Below are 22,970 nucleotides of genomic sequence, written 5' to 3' on the forward strand. Positions count from 1 at the left end.
AATTTGATGGTGTTAACACCCCTGTTGCGTATCACCCAATTTGAGGAGGAGGAGACTCTTCCCTGGCCTTGCTGCTGCTAACACTGTTGCTAGGTGACATAGGTGAGGACGGGTTGGTGCCAGCACTTCTTACCTTGTTTTTGTTCTATGGAGGCTTGAAAAGGTGGAGGTAAGCTCCATTATGGCTGATGGCTTCAAATTCACAGATCTTGAAGACACCTTGATTCCTGACCAGTTTGGTTCTGGAGACCCCTAAAGAGAAATCCAGAAAATGCTTGCTTTTGGAAGTCATCTATGTCACTGAGAATGCAATTTGAAAAGAATTTTAAAGCCCAGCTATTGTAGATCTAATATATACATATAGAGAGAGAGAGCAAGCAAGCTAAACACTGAGTTAAAATTTTTGGAGAGAATATACTTAAATAAACTCTCCATAGGTTTTCATTTCTGAGTGTAAATCCACTTGACAAAGGGAAAAAGAAGTTTAACCCTTTGTGACCTTTTCTCCACATGCCACATACTGTTTTCCAACATGAATTTATTTTTTATGTAGTCCTCTTCTGTCTGTTTAGCCAGCTCTTGTGCAAATATCCACTGACAATTCACATACCTTCTAAGGATATCATGGTTTTACAGTTTCTCTAAATGTTCGTGCATAAATCTTTTCTTTTGTGGTGATGTGTATGTTTTTGTATCATTTAGCATCATCCCCAGGTTCATCCCGATCTTGAGAAATTAACAACAAAAGTCAGCTGTGCTCCCTCTACTGGTTGCATTTCTTTGGAGCAGAAATACCGTGCATTTGTGCGTAAGTTCATTGTTGCTGATGGAGCTCGGACCTGTGTTCACGTTTTCTTTTCCAAAATGCGCATAACTTTAAAAAAGCAAAACTAGTGGCTTTCAAAACCGCAGGTTAAGAAACTGGTACCTTTAGAGGGATAGGGCATCTTCCTTACTGCCCACTTGTCTAGTAGTGTTGTGGCGGAATCTTCCTGGGCAGGAGGACGCAGCCCTTCTGCTCTAGGAGTAAATTCTTGGATGCTAAGTCCTGCTTCCCTCTGAGGCCCGAGGCCAATGCCTGGGGCCTCTCCAGTTCTGGTATAGTTGTATTTTCACCCACATCAGGTCAGCCCTTCTGTTCAGATCTGTGAAAACCTGCCCGCCACTGTATGGAGCCAGCGGGGTTTATGTCACGTGTTCACATGTTGCTCGGACTCTTGATCTCAGGGTGTTCTTCTCTAGAAGCATCTACAGGGGACCCTTTATTTTTAGGCCTGAGAGATAGGGAAGCAGGTGGGGACTATTTGGTTTAATCCATCATGTATGTATTGCATCCCCACCACATATGTGGCTTTAAGAAAATTCAAGATGAGCAAACCTACTGTTCCCCACCTCCCCTTTTGAGAAACACTAAGTAACAACAACAAAAAGCTCTTCTCCCCTTCCATGCAGAAATTAAATAATAATATCAGAAAGAAGGGGAAAAAAGTATATGCCTCCCACCCCGCCCCCAGAGCTAAAAGAAACCTTCTGGCCGGGCGCGGTGGCTCAAGCCTGTAATCCCAGCACTTTGGGAGGCCGAGACCGGTGGATCACGAGGTCAGGAGATCGAGACCATCCTGGCTAACCCAGTGAAACCCCGTCTCTACTAAAAAATACAAAAAACTAGCCGGGCGAGGTGGCGGGCGCCTGTAGTCCCAGCTACTCGGGAGGCTGAGGCAGGAGAATGGCGTGAACCCGGGAGGCGGAGCTTGCAGTGAGCTGAGATCCGGCCACTGCACTCCAGCCTGGGTGACAGAGCGAGACTCCGTCTCAAAAAAAAAAAAAAAAAAAAAGAAACCTTCTTAGGTAATCATGAGACCAGAAAACCCGTAGGCAAGATGTGCTCCCTGTGTAAGCGCACTGCTCTGATGCTCTGACCGCTGACTTCATGGTGCTTGCCTTCCTCTTCCCATGAGTGATTTGTGACATTCTTTTCTATATGCTGTGATGAGATGAAGCACCTTCCTGTTCTGTGTGGAGTAGTTCCAGTGTAGACTCATAGTGGTCAATGGAGAAATGACTGATGGGCCTCGCTAAGGCCGTTTGTATCTGTCACATCTCTTGCTGCACACCATGTCGGCTTCCTGAAAGTGTGTGATCTCTGAGTCTCAAACCAGTCTCTCCTGGCTTTCCATCCTCCTTCGCCCATCCCCTTCCTGATTGTTTTCATCCAGATTCAGCATAAGTCGGTAGCTTGGTGAGTGCATGGACGGCAAGGCTGCGCCCAAAACCATGGGATGCTTCCCTGCCTCTGATCTCAGTATCTGCTTTCTTCTGAGTCCATATGTGTGGTTCTCAGCGATTGAATGCTGCACAGTGGAAAAGGAGAAGTGTTGTTTCATGTTTTTATAAGTCCCTGGAGACTCTCTTCAAATTGATGATGCTATATGGAATAGATGGAATTCATTAATTAAATGACAGATGATAGTGAAACTTCTAAATCAGGGTTTCTCAGCGGCAGCACTATTGGCATTTGTGGCTGGATAATTCTTTGTTGTGGGGGCCTGTTATATGCATGATAGGATGTAGAGCAGCATCTCCGGACTCTACCGACTAGATGTCAGTAGCACCCCCCAGCTGTGACAACCAAAAATGCCTCCAGATACTGCCAAATGTTCCCCGGAGAGGCAAAATCACCTCCAGCTAAGGAGCTTTGCTCTATCCAAACATTATTCTCTTTCTTCATTCTGTTCGTTTATTTATTTATTTATTTATTTTTAAGACAGAGTCTCACTCTGTCACCCAGGCTGGAAGTGCAGTGGTGTGATCTTGGCTCATTGCAACCTCCACCTCCTGGGTTCAAGCAATTCTCATGCCTCAGCCTCCCGAGTAGCTGGAATTACAGGTGCATACCACCATGCCTGGCTAATTTTTGTATTTTTAGTAGAGACAGGGTTTCACCATGTTTCCAGGCTGGTCTCAAACTTTAGACATCAGGTGATCCACCTACCTCGGCCTCCCAAAGTGCTGGGATTATAGGCGTGAGCCACCGTGCCCATTCTGTTCCTTTAGGTGTGTTTGTGGGCAGTCTTTTATTTACTTAATTCATTTATCAGGTAGTTATTAAATTTTCTGCCATACCAGCCTTGATACCAGCTTATATTCTTTACCAAGAATATAAAGATGAACCAGGCATCTCTTTCTTCATGTTCCTATACATATGAATATATATGTGAATACATATGATATATATGGATATATATACATATATATTTGAGTCAAGTTTAAATGTATCTCAGAGTTCCCTTTTTGGAGTTTTGTTTCCAGGCTGCATCCCTGGCTGGCATTTGAGTCATTATGACTTCTTTAATGAGTGTTGGGTTTCTATTTTTGTAGCCTGTATCTTTGAGGAAAGTCCCTTGCAGTATGGATGAGTAGCCTAAGTTTTTGGCACAGCTTTTAACCTTATAAAATGATAATGCTCTATTAATCTATCAATTTCATCCATGAATGCTTCAACCATTTCAGATATAGCCTCTCACTTGTCACTTCAGATTTACTGTTTTCTTCTTTCGTGATTTCTTTCATTCTCTTTAACCAGCCACCTGAGGCTTCATTTAACCTGAGGTCATTTAAAGTTTTATTTAAGGAAACTTCTGTTTGGAAACCAAGGTCAAGCACAGCAGAGGGATGTTCATTGCATGGCTTTCTGGTAAACTTGAAGTTAGCATGTTCTCTTTAACATTTTTAGAAACCGTGATATAAAAATTGCTCATGGGAAATGAAATTTGGGGCAGTTTTCTTTCCAGGGGGAAGGAAAGAGGGATGTGTTTCAGCGAGGAAGAGGTTCACAGATAGTTTACACCATGTGAATAATTTTCATTTTTTATGCTACATGGTGGGCATGTGGGTGTTCATTATATTATTTTCAAATACATGTTGTGCATTGGAAATACTTTCGAGTACCTGTTAAAGAAAAGGCAGCCAACTGAAAGTTCGCTTCCTGTTTTTCTGCCCTCCACTCGTTTTCAATAGATGTTTAGGAGTTAGGTCTCCACTTGATGAGCTACCCACGTTTCTGCCCGTGAAGGGCTGGTGGGGGGCGCATATGTAACATTGCTGGCCTTTTATATCTTTTAAGAGGCGCTGCTTTTTTGCCATGTGCTGTAGAAAATTGTCTGACAGGCGCCCATGCTTTGTGCAGCGTGACCAGGTTCATCTGTAAATTGGGTAAGACCTTTTTGAAATACATTGCCCCCAAGGATGCGGTAGGGAGGGTGCTGGGATTCTGAGTGACAGCCGGCGAATGCCAGAGGGAAGAATTAAATTGGAGAGGGAGGCGGAGAGGAGGGAGGTGATGGTGGGAGGAGGAAGGGAGGAGCGACCAACCCTCTCCAACACACCCAAGTGACCAGATTCATCATAGCACGAAACTTCACAAGTTACACCCACTGCCTCCGCCAGCAGCCGGGGAAGGCTGCTGCTTCCTCATTTGTGTTACTGGAAGTTCGAGACATGTGAAGCCAGACCGGGAGAAACGTGCGCGCCCTGTTGAGCAGGGGTGAGCTTGAATTTTGAAATCGATTCTTTCCACCGGCGAGTCTCTTTGTGTCGGGTGGTCGGGGGAGGCAGCCGAATGTGGCTCTGAACCAGGATAGGTGAGAGCCCCGAGCTCGCTGTGCGGCTGGGGCGGGGGAACCGTGCGCCCCGGAGCCCCTTCCCAGAAAGAGCAAGCGCGTCTCCAAGCTGCGTCCCGAGGCTCGGCGCGCGTTGCCGGCTGAGCTGCAGGGGACGCCGGCGACGTTGGTTCCGGCTCCAGGGTAGAGATTCGGTCTTTGGAAGCTTCATCTTTCCCCTTTGACTTCTGTAAGCAAGGATCGTTGTATGGGATACGGGGTCGGGGAGGAGACTGCGGGATCACGTCACCCACCCAGGATGCGTCCTGCCCGGGGCTGTCCCGCTGCGCGTTGGGTAATTGCAGGTCAGTGCCATTGAAAAAGAACCCCATGGCAGGCTTGGGAATCAAGTGAGCAAAAAGTTCCGAAGGAATATTCAGAAGCTGTGGCTCCCGACCGCACCTGGATGGGAGTTCTGGAGTGGGACATCGGAAGTCTCGTGTTTCTCATTAATTTTACAGCTGATTAAATTAGTTCGGCTCTAGGTTCCTGGCTGTGGAGGTGTGATTTGTTTATCTGGATAATTTTTTCTTTTCTTTTCTTTTTTTTTTTAAATGTCTGTCTTTCTGTGAAAGCTAGCTTATCTTCGGATTGATTGCCTAAATCAATTTTGGGTGGGGTGTGAGAGGAAGTTTGGGTGGAAGGTGGCACTGGGGGCTGGGCTTATTGCAAGTGACAGTATCTCCCCGCAAAGGATAAACCTGGCTCAAATGAGGCTTCTCGCAGATAGGCTTTAGATTTTATTTCAAGTTTGGAGCTGGTCAGGGGGCTTCCATTTGGCCTGTGTAGCTTTTGCTCAGTGTGTAGAGGTCAGAGGGAGGCTATTGGGTTAACTGTTACCTGTTGCACTTACTTCATACCTGATCAACAGCTTAGTGATACACCAGCAGTTGGAGCTGGCTTTTGTTCTTTGTAAGCGAATCCTTTCATGAGAATGTTTACAGAATCATCTTACTTTTAGGGGAAGAAATGAAGGTGAAAAATGTGTGGCTTCTGTTGTATTGATAGCAAGCCAAATGTTCTTTCCCGGGTCTTGGGGGGGCGGCGGACAATCAGGAAAATGTCAGTAGCTGATTTTATCATTTTTCTAATATCAAAGTGGAATTGTCTGACTCTCTCGGCATACCTTCCCTTGAACTTTGGGGGTCGGAGGCAGGTTGCTGGGGCCACAGTTCACTTAGCTTGCTCTGACTCTCCCACTTCCTTGAAGTTAAAGATACAGATGGAAAGGAAATTACTTTTCAACCAAATGAGACATGGCTTAGGGAAGACCAACAGGTTGCATGATCCAGGGCTAGAGCCCTGAGTTCTAGCTCATTTTGGGCTCAAGAAAGGACCCAGCTGCAGGTCGATGTAACTGATGCTGACAGGAGGCCTGTGACCTGCTCCCTCATGCCCCTCCACCCCACAAGGAACCTTTAGTAACTCACTCAACAGGAAAGACAACCAAATTGGATCTCATGATAATGCTGGTGAAACTGACTAATAGATGGAGTTTTATGGAACAATAATTCTTAGCTACAAAAAGGGGAACTGCACGATTCACAGAGCAAAGGTTTTTAGATATTGTCACATGTGACTGTTAGAAGATACCATCATGAGGACTTTTGGAATTGGGGTTAATATGACCGTGTAGATGTGAGAGAAAGTGGCAATTTCTATACCATTATCTTTTCATGTTGTCTCCCTGCCTCTCCCAGTAAATAAGCTGATTTGTCTCTGGTTGGTTATATTTTTAAATTTTATTCACTCATTTCTTCTTTTTAGAGATGGAGTCTTGCTCTGTTGCCCAGGCTAGACTGGAGCTCCTGGGCTCAGGTGATCCTCTCGCCCCAACCTCCTGTTGTAGCTAGGACTATAGGCGTGTGCCACCTTATCTGACTGTTTTTAAATTGTAAATTTGTTTAATAGGTACCAGATCATTAAAATTGTTTGTTTTAATAACTAATTTTTACAGAAATTTTCCCATTTTATGTACAATTTAAAATTTATTGGTATCATATTGAACATGATATCCTCATAACATTTTTAAAGACTGTATATCTGTAGATATGTTTCCTTTTTCATTCATGGCGTTATGTGTACCTTTTCCCCATCAGTCTTGCTAATGTATTATCAATTTTATTGGTCTTTTGGAAGAACCAACTTCGATTTTTGATGGTATCTTAATTGGAACACAAACAAAGGCCACCTCCTTTCTTGAGTTTATATTCATTTTTAAAATTCTGCCCAGTGGAACTCTGTCAAAAAGGACCTTAAACAGCCTTTGAAAATTAGCAACTGAGTTCCTTAGCTGTAAGTGGGAGGACACCACATATGTATCTTTGTATCTTTGACATAGATTATATTTTTTCAGTTTTATTAAAATATACTTTCTGTTTGTGAACACCATGCACAATGGACCAAATTGTTCCAAGATGGGTTTTGTGTATTCATTGAGGCACACCCTGTGATATTGTTCTGGAAAAATGTAACTAGAATTTACATAAGACTTACTGGTAATTTAAAGTGAATTGTAGGTACTTTCAACCCACTTGACAGTACAGATTTACCTTGTACAACAGCAGAACAAATTTGCTGTAATGACTGGAGAAGACACTTCATTTTGGTTCATATTTAATGCATGAGTCTGAGCATTTTAAAGTTTTCTCAGAACAGATTCTTTCTGAGTATATCAGAAAGGATGCTGGAGTCAGAAAGACCTGGCTTTGAATTCTTGCTCTGCCACTTTTGACTGTGTGGCCTCAGGAAAATTGCCTAACCTCTCTGAACTTGTATTTCCTCAAATGTGATCTGGAAACGGATTGTGAAATTGCACTGTGAATTCAGCGTATAATGAGATTTCATTATGAATATTCATGTAAGGTTTCTATCCTTCGTTTGGCACAAAGTAGGCATTTAATAGTGACATTGAGTGTTTTCAGTGTAACGATTAGTATTTTCTGCCTCCTACCCTTTCTTGTCCTACTTCCAACCTTACCACCTCTCTCAATGGAAGGTGAAGGAAGGTGAAGTTACTGTAGTAGAATAAAACAAAAACCACTTCCCCCATTTGTTCTCTCTTCATTATGGGCAAGTTCCATATTTTCAGTATTTTTATCTTATTTTCCTAGTTGATTATGTTACCATTTCTTCCCTCCAATTTTCATCTTACTTTCCCAGGATTTTCTTTTTTCTTTTTTTTTTCCTGTCTCATCTCCTTAAGGATCTTATGCACTGCTCTGTTATTTTTTTCTTTCTTTCTTTTTTTTTTTGCCTGCCTTTAGTGTAAAAATGAAATGAGTACAAAGCCCAAAACTTGGCAGCGACTGGGATGTAAGTTAGTGGGTTGCTTCTATGAAGGCAAAGTGTGTTAAATTTAGTTACTCAAGAATTTAACTTGGAAGCTGGTCGTGGTGGTGTGTGCCTGTAGTTCCAGCTACTCAGGAGGCTGAGGAAGGAGGGTTCCTTGAGCCCAGGAGTTTGAGGCCATCCTGGGCAACACAGTGAGACCCCATCTCTAAAAATTAAATTAAAACAGGAAAAGAATTAAACTTGAAGACAGAGAATGCTGGTGACTGCCATAGCATTTTTGTGCCACAGACTTTGGAGTACTGTTTCAGACCCTGGAGTTTCTAAGCACTTTTGGGGAAGTGTTGATTGTTTGGTATTATGGTTGATGTTGTAAGCAAAAAGGGACAATAAGAGCATAGGACAGAGGAGCTTGACTGGTTAATATTCCCCGACAAGGGAATCTAGCATTATTGAGTTTGCCCAACACTGAGCCATTGGTTCTTTCTAGGGTCTCTCAGTTGACAAGGTCCTAGGGCATTAGGACCTTGTCCTGTGTAATGGCATAATTAGTTAGCATTTATTTATGCATCTAGTATTGAAAGGGACTGGACTGGGGATGGGAAGGGATTGTGAGCTGGGAAAAGGCTTCATTGGCTTTATGGTGCTATGCTAAAGTCGTTCTGCTTTGCTCAAGGAGTGAGTCTTGGTTTACATTTGGGGTAGTGAATCAGCTTCGAGTGTGGAGTTATTTTCGATGAAGACAGATTGACTAGCTGCACCTGGTCTGGCCTGCCCGCTATGACCCGGTGGTGCTATTTTGTTCTAGCCAATGCTTTCATGAGAATAGAGAACAAGGAGGCGTAGTTTTCATAAGTATTTTGCAACACCCGCTTCTCCAGTTTATTTTGATGCCGTTGCTTGAAAACAAGTGTTAGTATGGCTTTCATTGGTAAAACTTTTAGGGAAGAGATCATCACTTTTGGAAAGTTTTGTTTCTTGAAATGGTTGGGGTGGATTGATGTGTGAGCTCTTGTACTGAATCGTAGAGCTGCCTCTAGTACCTTGCAGCCACATGCTTCAGTGTTTCCATAGACTATGAGATTTTGCTGGGCAAGAATCTCTATAGTCGAGGTGCTTTCTACAAAGCTGTTGAGAACTAAGCCTGGTAGATGCTTCTTTATTAAAATATGAATTGCTTATTAAAATATCAATACTAAATACTAATGTATTGAGTGTCTGCAACATGTGAAGTACTTTTCCTGTGTTATCACATTAATGTTTCTGAGGATAATCTTGCAATCTCTAGAGGTATATAAAAAAGAAGCACAAAACCCATTATTTTCTTATGTTGCTCTTACAGGTAGAATCACTGTGGACTGAGACCCACCTTTCTAGACCTGAAGCCCAGGAGGAGGAAGAGGAGGCTGGTTGGTACCATGGGGGATGATGCTCTGAATCCTAGCGTCTCACCTAGTATGTGAGCAGTCCCTGCAGATGGCACATTTGGAGATCTTGACAAAGCCTCTTCTGTTTCCAATGGGGTAAGTGTGGCGTTTGCAGAAGGCTGGGGAATGAGGATTGAAGCTTTTAAAGTCTTTATTATCTTGATCCTGCCCAAATCCACCTGTTTTGGTACAATAGAAAGTTCATTGTTTGTGACGATTGTTTTGGTGGTTAAAGGGTTGCTGAGTCTCCCCACTTGCAATCTGAGGCTTTGAAATGGGTTTCCTGGGAACCCTTCCCATTCTTCCTGGGTGGTTCCCATGGTTATTTTGTTTTGGAGTTGGCTGCGGGTAATCCTCTGTCTTTCTGACTTCTCTTTTGCCTGCCCCCATGATACTAGGAAAGGGGAAGAAGGAATTGATTTGGATGCAGCTGGGGAAACTTGGTATCAACATGCTGGTTTGGGGGCTGTTGCGTGTGGGTTCACATCACTTTTAACGAGACAGGGTGAGCATTGATGTAAACTGCTAAGTGGTTTTGTTCAAGTGGGAATATTTCATGCGGTCCTCCCTGCTGCGGTGAAACTGGACGTCTTTATTGCGTGACAGGCTTGGGACTTTCACAGAATGGATCAAGTGGTCGCCGTGCAACGTTCGCAGTTACTCCAAGAGAAGAAATATGCTGCAAAGACACCCTCCCTACTTCCTGTATGTGGCACAGACCCCTTCTAGGGAATTCCAGCAGAAAGGGCTGTGCGTACTTCAGTTTCCCTTCTGCTAAGTGGGAATGGTCACCTCTGCCCATGCAGTCGCTGTGTACTTCCTAGGAGGAGAATGACGTAGACCAAAAGGGGCTTTCTAGCTATGCGAAGTTGGTTTGTTATTTTCAACTTTGCCTTCCTCTCGTGGACAAACCCACCTCGACCTTGTTAGCAGGTGACATCGAGATGCATTATTTAACCTTTACCAGGTTTGGCTCCTATGTTGTTGGTCCAGAAATTGAACACAATAGGAGACTGCGGACTTGAGAGAAAGCAAGAATCACAGATGCTTCCTGAGGCGTGCGTGATTCCTGTGACTTTCAGTTTCCCACCCTGCATTCCGGGTCCTGCTTTGCAGATCTTGCTGTGACTTGTTCCTCCAGTCTTACCTGCTGCTCCGCTCTGCCTGCATCCAGACGCACAGCGGCGTAGCCACTCCTTTCTCTGAATGTACACAGTGGCTTGGAAAAACCTTTCTTTCAAGGGCTCTCTGGACATGGAGCAGATAAGACCTCCGAGTTGACCTGGAATATGTGCACCCTCCTCAGGGTTAGCCCTTGCTAGGGATGCCCTGGGGATACAGGGACTCCCAGGTAGTTAAAGGGAATCCAGCCCCTAAGGGTACCCTCTAACAGAGAGCAGAGTCAAAGCACTCACTTTCCCTGTGATAATACAGACACACTGTATTATCATAATTAGGTTACGTGCCTTTTTCAAGGGGTAAAAACAATAATAGGCCGGAGTGCAGTGGCTCACACCTGTAATCCCAGCACTTAGGGAGGCCAAGGTGGGCGGATTACTTGAGGTCAGGAGTTCGAGCCAGTCTGGCCCACATGGTGAAACCCTGTCTCTACTAAAATATAAAAATTAGCCAGGTGTGGTGGCGCATACCTGTAATCCCAGCTACGCGGGGAGGCAGGAGAATCGCTTGAACTCAGGAGGTGGAGCTTGCAGTGAGCTGAGATTGCACTACCACACTCCAGCCTGGGCAACAGAGCGAGAGACTGTCTCAAAATGATAATAATAAAAACAACAACCATTAACCCTTTGGGGCACTGGCTGTCCACGTTCAGCCCCTATCCCTTTGCATCCCCTTCACCTGTCTGGTGAATTCCCTCTCCCTGAGTGCTTTTGCTCCTGCTGTCTTTGGTGGAGGGTGCCCTTAGGGGCTGGATTCCCTTTGGCCAACTACCTGGTAGTCTGTATACCCCCAGGGCATCCCTAGCAAGGGCTAACCCTGAGAAGGTTGCACATATTCCAGGCCATCGCTGAGGTCTTATCTGCCCTGGGTCTAGAGTGCCCCCAGGGCTTCCGTCCCTCCAAGGTCTCCCCTACCTACTTTCTGGTTTTCTCTGAAAACACTTCCTAATCAAAAATGTATTCATGACTTCTCACCTCTGGCCTCAGTAACCTATTCAAAACAATAGCATTCGAAAGTGAGGTACCAGGATTTGAACCCAGGCAGCCTGGCCCACGGAGTCTGGTCTCCTGATCACTGTGCTATTGTGTGTTCCTCCAGGGTGGGCTGCTTGGACTTCTCTTTATACTTGCTCCAGCATGGCTATAGTGACTGCCATAGCGTGCCTAGTAAATGTTAGCTGAACAAGTGGCCACACAGCTTGCCAGAATCAGCTTTGCTTTACTGAGTCCTGTCTCAGGGCGCCTGTCCTTGTTGGTTACCCCCAGTGGCCTCCTGTCTGCTCTCTGCCGATTCAGATTTTACTTCCTTCAGGGTCAGTTCAAGTCCACCTCCTCCCGCCTGTCCTTCTGGACTGCCCCAGTCACTGTGATTTTTGCCCCTCGGAACCAGTGTTCCTTCTCAGATGATGTTACCCTTCCGAGCTCTCCCCCGAAGTAGGATCCTGAGTCCCTGAGAGCTGTGACTGTGCCCTGTGCCACATGTGCCGCAGTGTTGAGGGATTCTTTTTGGGATTAAACTCTGGTCAGAGCTGTGCAGAGAAATGCCAACGTTGCTTCCAGGTTCTGTGAGCAAAGGAAAATAATGAGGTTAAAGAGCAAAACTAAAACACACACACACACACACACACACACACACACACACGGGGCAAATCTAAAAATTGTTAGCCCATTTCTTTGTGAGCCTGTGTGTGTATTTTCACACTGCAGCTGCTCGAGTTGAGTCATAGAATGGATGTGTCATCTCTTGGCTTCAGGCACAGTGGCTAGCCCGTCTTCCCCCCAGAGGGAGTTTAAGCGCATTTATGTGATGAATAATGTGGATTCTCCCCCAATACTTGGAATGTAGTTCAACAGATTTCATGCAAATGGTAGGTGAAACATGTCAAGCGTCTTTTGTCCCCCATTCGAAAGATAACAGAAATATGCCTCAGCAGAGTCAGTGCGCTGAGTCTTAGCTGATGGCCAGCCGAACGCTGCGGTGGCTTCTCTCTTCACCTGTGCTGTCTTGGACATCTTCTGTCTCCTGGGTGCGCCCCCCATTGTAAGGCTGTGGAAGGAGGGCTAGGGCTGGAAAGGAAGATGCAAACATTGAATGCCTACTGTGTGCCTGGCATTCTTCTGCTTTGTGATCTCTAACAGAATACATGATTGCAGCTCACAGCCCCTCTGGGCCTGTGCATATTCTCATCTCCAAGTCTACTTGGTGGAACCTAGGGAGCTTGACTAAAATCGCACTATTGTGGCAGTGACCCTGGACTTGAACTGTGTTTTATCTGATTTCTAAACTCGTGACCATTCCCACACATCTTGACCTCTGGTTCTGAATATAAACAGAGACATTTAGATGAGGATGTCTAATGGTCATATTAACTCTAGAATTTGGAGATTCTTGAGTTTATTTCTTCTTCTTCTTCTTCTTTTTTTTTTGAAACAGAGTCTCGCTCTGTCACCTAGGCTGGAGTGCAGCGGTGCGATCTCGGCTCGCTGCAACCTCCGCCTCCCAGGTTCAAGCAATTCTCCCACCTCAGTCTCCCAAGTAGCTGGGATTACAGATGTGCACCACCATGCCCAACTAATTTTTGTATTTTTAATAAAGACGGGGTTTCACCATGTTTGCCAGGATGGTCTTGAACTCCTGACCTCAGGTGATCCACACGCCTCAGCCTCCCAAAGTGCTGGGATTACAAGCCTGAGCCACCGCACCTGGCTTGAATTTAGTTCTGATCTAAATCTTTTCTTCATTAGCCAATTCCTCCTGGCACTTCACTGTTCATGAACCTGTTGAAGTCATTATTGTCTGAAATACCATGTTTAGGTTTAACTTTGTGGAGGGTTGGGGGGGGCGGTCAGGTAATATTTTTAAAACTGCAAAATTAGGGATCTCATGTTATTTTTAGATGCTCATCCACAGGTGAAACGTATCAGGCTGGTTCTTTGAACACCCTCAGGAAAGTTAAAGAGATTTGATGCTTCTCTTTAGGAACCAGGAACCTCTCCGGTTAGACCGAGGACTCTTCTTTCACTGTCGTGTTTTGTGGCACAAACGGCCTGGGATGTCGATGCCTTGGGTCTGATGCGAGATACCCTGGAGCCTTCCCTGGCCTGTCCCTCTCCTGCCCGTGTTGCGTAAACATTGGCATGGCAGGGACAGATGGCCACTCCGGGAACTCCTTGGATGTCACATTTGGTTGCCTGGGTGGGGGGTAGGGTGGTTGCAGCCAGTCTCCGCTGGGGGGAGGAGAGGCCGACTGGGAAATACCCCCACGGCAGTGGGTAAACACCAGCTCACCTCCGGAAAGGCTGGGCGCCCCGTTACGTGTGCAGGCTGGGGCGGTAATGGAGTCAGATGCACATAAGTGTGTTTAGCTTGGGAAGGAGCCAGTCTGCTCAGAGCACACAGCCTTTTCCCCCTGCTCCTAATTGATGCTCAGCAGAGTTTGCTTTGCTTACGGGGATGGGAATGAACCGTGTGGGGGCTGTCAAGGGAGGGATGGGCTACAGATAACTACTTTCAGAGCTCGGAAAAAATTCTTTCCAGAGGCCTGGGTTAGCTTTACTGGAGGTGCAGGTGAGGGTATCTGAAATCCCCAGAGAGTTAAGATAGAGCAGTTAGATGCCCTTATCAGTGGGATTTTTTGCTGATCAAACAGCATCAATATGTGTAATGAGGACTGAAGCATTGATGAAGAACAGCCGAGTGCAGCGTTTCCTGCATAAAATCCCATCGATTCCGGAGACTGAGCAGGGGGAGAATCCCTTGAGCCACGGAGTTTGAGGCTGCAGTGAGTCAGAACCACGCCATTGCACTCCAGCCTGGGCAACAGAGTGAGATCCCAAGTCAGAAAAAAAAAAGGGGAGGATAATAAAGAAACAGCATCCAGGCTGGGAGGGCAGGAGGCAGCAGGATCCCTCTTCAAAGAAAGCACAAGAGTTGACGTTAGGTGAAAATAAAATGGGTTTTTCGCGGTTTCAGCTTTAGAGTGGAACACCAGGGGTGGTTGCAATTGCCTGCATGCAAACCAAGTGTGGGGTTGAATCGAAGTGGAAAAGCCTATAGCCATAAACGTTGATTGGAAGCGTTTCCGATTCTCACCTCTACGTAGTAACTGTTGCTGTTTATCTTTCTAATGTCTTTGCAGAAGTCTCAACAAGCCAAGGTAAGGCAGTGTATTCAAGTTAGCAGAGTGACATCTAGTTACTATGCTTCGTATTAATTTTTTGGAGGGAGAGGGTGGTGTGGTTAGCTCATTCATTCTTTCAACCAATCATTTGTTGGGTAGTTATGAATATCATCTTTGGGATACAGTGTAGAATATCATCTTTGGGGTACAGTGTAGAATATCATCTTTGGGGTACAGTGTAGCTTACAGTATAGAAGGGAAGAAAAGATATACCATCAGGAATTCATAAGTGTTCAGGCCAGGCGTGGCGGCTCATGCCCATAGTCGCAGCACTTTGGGAGGCTGAGGTGGGAAGATCACTTGAGCCTAAGGGTTCGAGACCAGCCTGGGCAATAAAGTGAGGCCTGGTCTCTACAGGAAAATAAAAAAAATTAGCCAGGGTATAGTGGTGCATGCCTGTGGTCCCAGCTATACAGGAAGCTGAGGCAGGAGGATTGCTTGAGCCCAGAAGGTTGAGGCTGCAGTGAGCCATGTTTGCGTCACTGCACTCCAGCCTGGGCGACAGAGCCAGACCCTGTCTCAAAAGAAAAAACAAAAAGAGAGACAGTTCATATAAGGGTTCAAACCAGAGGTATAAACTAGAAGTTTGATAAATTTGAAGAGTCAGGACATTTAATCTTCAAAGTAATCCAATGAGCTGTTATCATTCTAGTGAATTTACAGCTGAAAAAACGGAGGTGGAGAGCAGTAAAGTGCCTCAGCTAGGCTCTGCAGCCACCAGGCGGACACACCACGCCTACCCAGGTCCTCAGCCCTCTGAGCAGCTGAGAAACCCCAGCCTCTGTGGTCCTGATTTCCCTATGTTGGTAGCTCAAGCGGTGAACTGTGCATCTGCAGTCTTTAATTCATTTATTTATTTAAAATAAAAATTGTTTTTGAGAGATGTGATTTCGCCGTGTTGCCCAAGCTGGCCTTGAAATCCTGGCCTCAAGCAATCCTCCTGCCTCAGCCTCCTGAGTGGCTGGGACTGCAATCACACATCGCCATGCCTGGCTTATTTAGTTCTTTTTTTTTTTTTTTTTTTTGAGACGGAGTCTCGCTCTGCTGCCCAGGCTGGAGTGCAGTGGCGCGATCTCCCCTCACTGCAAAGCTCCGCCTCCCGGGTTCCCGCCATTCTCCTGCCTCAGCCTCCAGAGTAGCTGGGACTACAGGCGCCCGCCACTGCGATCAGCTAATTTTGTTTTGTATTTTTAGTAGAGACAGGGTTTCACCATGTTAGCCAGGATGGTCTCGATCTCCTGACCTCGTGATCCGCCCGCCTCGGCCTTCCAAAGTGCCGGGATTACAGGCGTGAGCCACCGCGCCCGGCCTTATTTAGTTCTTTCTAAGAGTTGGGATAGAAAACCAATATGGACTCTTAGTATTTCTGCTTCACCTTCCTCAGTGTTTAGAGGAATCTAGTTTGCGCAGATGTCTGATGAGCCATTTAGGAAGAACTTTAACCAACAACCAACAGACTTTTTTTTTTTGTAGGTCATTGGAGGGTGATTTTAATGATCACGTACATAGTGTGAATGTGAGTGTGGGTGTTTTATCGCGAGTTCCTTGGTGGTGGTTTGAGCATTTTCTCCGGGTGGTTCCACTGGCAGTGTTGATACTGCTAGAAATTGTTCCTGCTCAGGGCACAGTGATTTTTCTCTTTTGGTGAACAAAAAAAATTTTTTTGAATGAGGTGAATGAGGGTATTTCTGGTAAACTCAGTCATTTATGTTTAAACAAAATGATCACTATATATGATTTATATATGATTAATAAATATGAAAATAATTATTACAATTATTAATGAAATATGAGAGGGTGAGCACTGGGCTAGAAAGAGGTCAAGAGACCGAAGTTCTTATCCTGGGCTCTTCTTGACTCTTTGACCTTAGTTGAGCCCGTTGCTCAGGGCTGTGTGAGTTGCATCCTTAGGTTCCTTGAGATGTATAGAAATGTCTCTATAGTTGGCAAAACCTGTAATATGGATATTATGTACCAAGACTCAACTTTTAGCTTGATAGTGCTGCATTATTGATGTACACATTATTTATTTGTTTCTTTCAGTCTCAGATGCCGTGGCTGGGTTTTACATTTTTGGCGGTGTATTTTAAAATACCGTGTTAACTTCTGGTGGTTTTCTTTTCTTTCTTTCCTTTTTACTCCAGGAGTAGGGGTTTTCGTGTAGGATGAAAATGAAAACTAAAGAAAAAAATAGGATCTGGAAGTAATTTTGAGAGCAGAAAAATTAAACAAAATGGGAAAAGACTCCGTTTGTTACTAGCCAGGTGAAGAGAACACAGGACCGTGGACGTGCTTTTTCTCAGTAACTGGATATGTTAGACGCGGATTATGTTTTCGCTGGGACCTTGTAGTTAAAAGAAAGCAAAAAGCAGGTCTGGATGTTCAATATTTCCCTCTTCTCAAGAGCACATGAAGCTGGTATTGAAATGGGACTTGCCTGCCTCTTATTTCCATCGTTTGAAATCAGACTGAAATCCTGCACGTGGGACCCTCATTCTGTGACCCCTGTCTGTGTAGCCACCAGGCTCCCTTACCAGCCCTCCTTTTGACTCACAAATGGCAGTGGGTGTGAGTGCCCAGGAATACTTAGTGGTCAATACAGGATTTGGGAAATTTGTCTGCAGAATGTCAGCCCTCAGTAGGAAGGTAGTGCTGTCCAATGGGAGGCCTGGTCAAATTCCTTTTGACTGGATATTTCAAGCTGGTATGGCATAGCCGGAGATTCCCAGTCCTCAGGAGTGTGGTAGGGCAGGCTCTGTCCTACCAGGAATGCATTTGGACTTTAGAGATAGTTGAGAAGTAGTTTCTTTTGGAATCACATTTAAGGCACATTTGGGTTCTGGGACATCCTCCTTCCTCATTTTTCCCCTGGGAGTTGTCGTGGTCGATTGGGCCTGTGGGCCTGCAGGCTGTGTTTGATGTGATGAGCTCCCCTTTTCTAAGGGATGGACCTATCTGCCTTGAGATACCTACATTTTTGCAACTTTGGTTTAACCATTATTAGAGACATAATTGGTAGGATGGATGCTTACTTTCCTAATTCATTTCTACTCCTGTGTCCAGAAATTTGTAGGCATCTTTGTTTTAAAGTTTGTCATCATCTTTGTTGACTACTTGGTTGAATCTTTGAAACGCATTCAACCCAGCTTTTTTTTTTTTTTTTTTTTTTTTTTTTTTAGCACTGGCTCTGTATGCCAGACCAGTAGATGCCTCACAGAACACGTGGGCTGGTAGTACCAGTTGGGCAAACACAGCCTAAGTATAATGGAATATACAGCGAAGTTCCACACACGTGTTTATTTAACAGGGACAAAAGAAAATATTCAAATCACATTTTACCTTTCAGAGTTTATAAATCCATCTGAAGTGCTTGGAAAAAAATCATAGTATTAGAAATGGATGCATGTGTATATAAAACTAACACTAGACTTCTTTGCCAGATTTAACTTCTCAAAAGTGTTCTTAGAAAGAGGGACTTTCTTGGAGAATATGAAGTCTATTTTGTCTCTAACTCGCTAAGGTCATTCTTTTCATTTCTCTTTCGGTGTGTCTCCCCACACCACACTGCTATTAAAAACATACAGAGAACCTTGGGAGGCCGAGGCAGGTGGATCACTTGAGGTCAGGAGTTTGAGACGAGCCTGGCCAACATGGTGAAAACCCCATCTCTACAAAAATACAAAAATTAGCTGGGCGTGGTGGTGAACGCCTGTAATCCCAGCTACTCGGGAGGCTGAGGCACGAGAGTTACTTGAGTCCGGGATGGGGAGGCTGCAGTGAGCTGAGATTGTGCCACTCCAGCCTGGGCAACAGAGGGAGATTGTCTCCCAAAAAGAAAAACAAAAACAAAAAATACAAAGAACCATGCGAAAAATCAAAAACAACCCTGCACATGGATGTTTACGGCAGCTTTATTGGAAACTTGGAAACAACCAAGATGTCCTTCAGTAAGTGAACGTATAAACTGTGGTCCATCCAGATAATGGAATATTATTCAGCGCTGAAACGAAATGAGCTAGTCATGAAAGGACGTGGAAGAATCATCAAGGTGGTTGCCAGGGGCTAGGGAGGAGAGAGGGATGAACAGGCAGGGCACACAGGACTGGTGATCCCAGGGTGGTGAAACTACTCACTATGAGACTGTGATGGTGGATACATGTCATTATATGTTGGTCTAAAGTCATGAAATGTACAGCTCCAAGACTGAACCCTAATGTAAACTATGGACTTTGGGTAATAATGATGTGTTAATATATGTTTATTGATTGCAACAAACGGACCATTCTGGTGAAAGATGTTGGTAGTCGGGGAGGCTGTGCATGTGGGCAGGAGGTATACGGGAAATCTCTGTGCTTTCTGCGTAATTTTGCTGTGAACCTTGAACTGCTCTATAAAATGGTTTTATGAAACAGCAACAACATTCAAACCAAAGCTGAGGAGACACAGCACTGCATTCTACTCCTGACATCCAGTAAAGTGTCTTTTGACCTAGATTACTTCTCGAAGTTCTTTGCAGCCCGTCGGCTTGGGCAGCAGTCATTGGGCAGCGGGGGAGAATCCCTCATCAAGCAGGAGGCTCTGATACTCTGAGAATGGGATTTTCCCTGGCGGCTTCATAGCTGTGAAAGCGCTGACTTCACGTTCCGGTTTTCTTCCTTCTGGCCATGTGCTGCGCTATGGACACTAAGGATGCATTTTCTGGTGAGCTGATTCATATGGTAGATGCCGTGTTTGCCACCCTTTCCTGCATCAAGGGTGGTTAGGGGGAGTAGGGATTTGGTCGTATTTGAAAGTACTGTGACCTGGGGACCAGACATGGTCAAATCCCGCCTCAGTCTTATCACCCTTCCCACAAGGAGTCGCCAGGACTGTGTGCACAGGCACCTTAGCACGAAAGTGAGCAATTATGAGGATTTTTCTGGGAGCCGACCTCAGAGTTTCTCCTTGTGGGTTGTCTCTGACTTTTGAAGTCGGCATCTGTGTGTTGACTGTATTCACGCGCTCAGTTGCAGATAGTAAGGAGACAATAGGGCAGAAGGCTGGGAAGCATCCTTACCCTCAGGGAACTGACATTCTGAATACAGACAATATCAAGAGGTGTTGTCCATGCATATCTGTGGGGAGTTGGTTCCAGGACGACCCCTCCCTGCCCTGAGGACACCAAAATCCACAGATGCTTAATCTCTTATGGAAAATGGCATAGCATTTGCATATAATTGAGGCACATCCTTCCACACCTTTAAAATCATTGGATACCTAAAATAAAATAAATGCCATGTAATAGTTGTTATACTGTATTGTTTAGGGAATGACGACTGAGAAAAAAAGTCTGGGCTAGGCATGGTGGCTCACACCTGTAATTCCAGCACTTTGGGAGGCTAAGGCAGGAATATCACTTGAGCCTGGGAGTTTGAGACCAGTCTGAGCAACATAGCGAGACCCCATCTCTACAAAAAATAGAAAAATTCACCACAGGTTCTCACTCATAAGTGGGAGCTGATCGGTGAGGACACATGGACACAGGGAGGGGAACATCACACACTAGGGCCTGTTGGGGGGTAGGAGTCAAGGGGAGGGAGAGCATTAGGACAAATACCTAATGCATGCAGGGCTTAAAACCTAGATGATGGGTTGATGGGTGCAGCAAACCACCATGGCACATGTATACCTGTGTAACAAACCTGCATGTTCTGCACGTGTATCCCAGAACTTAGAGTAAAAAAAAAATTAGCCAGGCATGGTGCCGTGTGCCTGTGTTCCCAGCTACTTAGTAGGCTGAGGCGGGAGGATCATGTGAGCCCAGGAAGCTGAGGCTGCAGTGAGCCGTGATTGTGCTGCTGCTTTCCAGCCTGGGAGACAGAGTGACACCTTGTCTCAAAAAATAAAATAAAATATGTACGTGTTCAGTACAGGCACAATCATTTCTTGATTTATTTAGAAGATTTTTGATCCACGGTTGGTTGAGTCCACAGATACGGAAGCCATGGATACTGAACCCGTAGATAGGGAGAGGAGACTGTAGTTATAACATGTACCATGTGGGAAGGTGATTGTTACAGTGGAGACCCTTGAAGCAAGGAAGTGTTGGGTGTTTGAGCTTCTGAACATAGGGGAGTTAGGAAGGCCCCACTGCATGGGTGACATTGGAGCCAAGATGGCAAGGGGTTGAGGAAGCGAGCCCTGGGCTGACAGAGGGAGCATTGAAGCGGAGGGCAGAGAGCTGGGCTGGGCATTTTGGAAGTTTGGATGGAAAGAGTAAAGTGGGAGAGCCAAGGCGATGCAGACAGAGGAGGGTCATCAGGGCAGGGTCTGCGGGACTGCTGATGAGATGAGAAGCCTTTGAGGGTTGTGGGTAGGACTAGGGAGACGCGGTCTGGTTTAGGTTCGTAGGTTCCCCCTGATGGCTGCGTTGGGAGGAGGCTACACACCATTTCATGTGGACCGTGGTTCTCAGTAAGCCTGTGTTTGAGCATCCATTAGACTTTGTTATTGCTCACACAGTCTGATCCCACTGGTACAGGGTGGTGGGGGTGGGCACAAATATTTTCTTTTCTTTTCTTTCTTTCTTTCTTTTTTTATTTTTTGAGATGGCGTTTTACTCTGTTGCCCAGGCTGGAGTTCAGTGGTGCAATCTAGGGTCACTGCAACCTCTGCCTCTCCTGGGTTCAAGCGATTTTCGTGCCTCAGCCTCCCAAGTAGTGGGATCACAGGTGTGCATCACCATAGCAGGCTAATTTTTTCTATGTTTAGTAGAGATGGGTTTTGTCATGTTGGCCAGGTTGGTCTCGAACTCCTGACCTCAAATGGTCTGCCCACCTCAACCTCCCAAAGTGCTGGGATTACAGGCATGAGTCACTGCGCCCAGCCCACAGATCTCTTTATTTACAGAGGATGAGGAAAGGGACTTTTTATCCTACGAGGGTACTTAGCTGATGAATTCTAGAATGAGTTCAAGCATGGCTAAAAAATGCTTGAAGATAATTTCGGGTTCCCTGCAGCCCAGTGTTTCATTGCCTTCGAGACGGAAAGCTCCTCCTCCGTGCACATGCTCCGTGTTGCCCCCTTGCCTTGCCCGTGAGCAGACTTGACCCTCTTTTCCATTGATCACTTCCCTTTTTGGTTCAGGCTGCTCCTCTGGGGTTTTAGTTAGGAAATAAGTGAACCATTTGTCATATCTGCTTCCTTCTCACTGGAGCAGCATGTTAAATCACGGCCAGAACACATCTGTCAGATCTCTGAGCTTGTCAGAAATGCAAACCTGAACGTTTTGGCATATGACCCTGTTAGCCTGTTTTAAGTGGCATGTGGTACACTTGCCCACAGATGTTAGTATACCCGTCTACTTTGAACAAAATAATAATAACTTTCACATCTGGTTCTCTTTTCATCTAGGGATCTTAAAACCCCAAGTGCATATTAATTAAACCTCACATCACTGGAAGGTAGGGAAGGGATGGAGGGCAATTGCTTTAATCACCACTGCAAGAAACTTAGAGGGATTGCCCCTGGGTAACAAATGCCTTTCATCTAGCATCTTAAATACTTCCCGAGTATTACCTGGTGGGAAGTGTATGACCATGTACATCTGCAGGGCGTGGGGAATACCCTGAGATACTAGGGACTTGCCCTATCTTTTTGGTGGTGTCATTGCAGAAGCCTTCTTTCTTTCCAGTTCATGGGCTTTTACCACTTAGTATGGATTATTTGGAGTCTGATGGTATGCACTGAAGGATGGTGTCGTTAACTGGTAAAGCTGTTTGGTTTTCCTTCCATCTTTTTAGTTTGGTATGCAGATAGGCAGGAAGCTCCTTTGAAAATTTCAACTGCCTTCCAAGCTGGTCATTGGGAATTCTCCATGAACGGCATGGTACATCCCTTTCCCTCTGAGTCTCTTCCCAGAAAGTCTCTCAGGTGAGCTGGGACAATGGAAAGACAGGAGAGGACCGTGACTTTGATCAGAGGACAGAGTGTCAGCTGCTCAACTCCATTCCTAGAGAATGGGGCGTTCTATAAGAAAAATGGAACAAAATAAAATCAGGAAATGGTATGGTCATGTCATTCATAGGTGAGGAATCCAGCTGCTCACCTGTAGGAGGGGAGTTGGGGGTCTTGCTGGGGTCAGGGTGTTCATATGCACAGCAGTTGTTCTCCAGGGGGACTCGGCTTGACAGTGGAAAAGCAGAGGCCTCGGCAGGGTCTGGAGGGTCTGGAGGGCGTGAGATACATGGTTGGTTT

The 22,970-nt window shown here is 45.4% G+C and overlaps 1 protein-coding gene across 25 annotated transcripts in view; it reads left to right on the plus strand.

Moving 5' to 3' along the window:
- The window catches only part of TIAM1 (TIAM Rac1 associated GEF 1), a 441,123-nt gene that overhangs the window by 208,852 nt on the left and 209,301 nt on the right, over positions 1 to 22,970 (plus strand). For 13 of the 25 annotated variants that reach the window (XM_045389226.2, XM_074034149.1, XM_065541421.1 and 10 more), the window contains one exon: positions 9,292 to 9,472. The gene's annotated coding sequence lies outside the window, so the exon portion shown is untranslated. Of the gene's footprint in view, positions 1 to 4,395; positions 4,964 to 9,291; positions 9,473 to 19,241; positions 19,437 to 22,970 lie in introns of those variants that run through there. The other 12 variants (XM_074034146.1, XM_074034156.1, XM_074034157.1 and 9 more) reach the window with 5 other exon arrangements.

The sequence above is a fragment of the Macaca fascicularis genome, chromosome 3, assembly GCF_037993035.2.
Source record: "Macaca fascicularis isolate 582-1 chromosome 3, T2T-MFA8v1.1".
Lineage (NCBI taxonomy): Eukaryota > Metazoa > Chordata > Mammalia > Primates > Cercopithecidae > Macaca > Macaca fascicularis.